The sequence below is a fragment of the Gadus morhua genome, chromosome 8 (assembly GCF_902167405.1).
Source record: "Gadus morhua chromosome 8, gadMor3.0, whole genome shotgun sequence".
Taxonomy (NCBI): Eukaryota; Metazoa; Chordata; class Actinopteri; order Gadiformes; family Gadidae; genus Gadus; species Gadus morhua.
The window spans coordinates 12,801,195-12,801,493 of record NC_044055.1 but is presented as its reverse complement, the minus strand read 5'-3'; positions in this window follow the sequence as shown (position 1 = coordinate 12,801,493).

The following is a 299-nucleotide window of genomic DNA, read 5'->3' as shown; positions in this document are numbered from 1 at the left end:
TGGGAGGTGAAGCAGAGGGTTGGAGGAGCTAATCCGGATGATGGAACAGGCGTTGGATTATTGTTCTAATCATTTATAATGATAATAAGCCAATGGATGATGAAGTCATCAGCAGCTCCATGGGGGGTTACCAGAGCGACCCTCTCTCCTCAGTACTCAGGGGAGGGTGTGGTGAAGTCCATAGACACCACCAGCAGGGGGAGCCAGAGCACTAGAACCTTTCGCTGCAACACAGCAGCGATGAGAAAATGTATAGGAATGTGTGTGTGGTTATCAGAGGCCTCATGTTGACCCCTGAC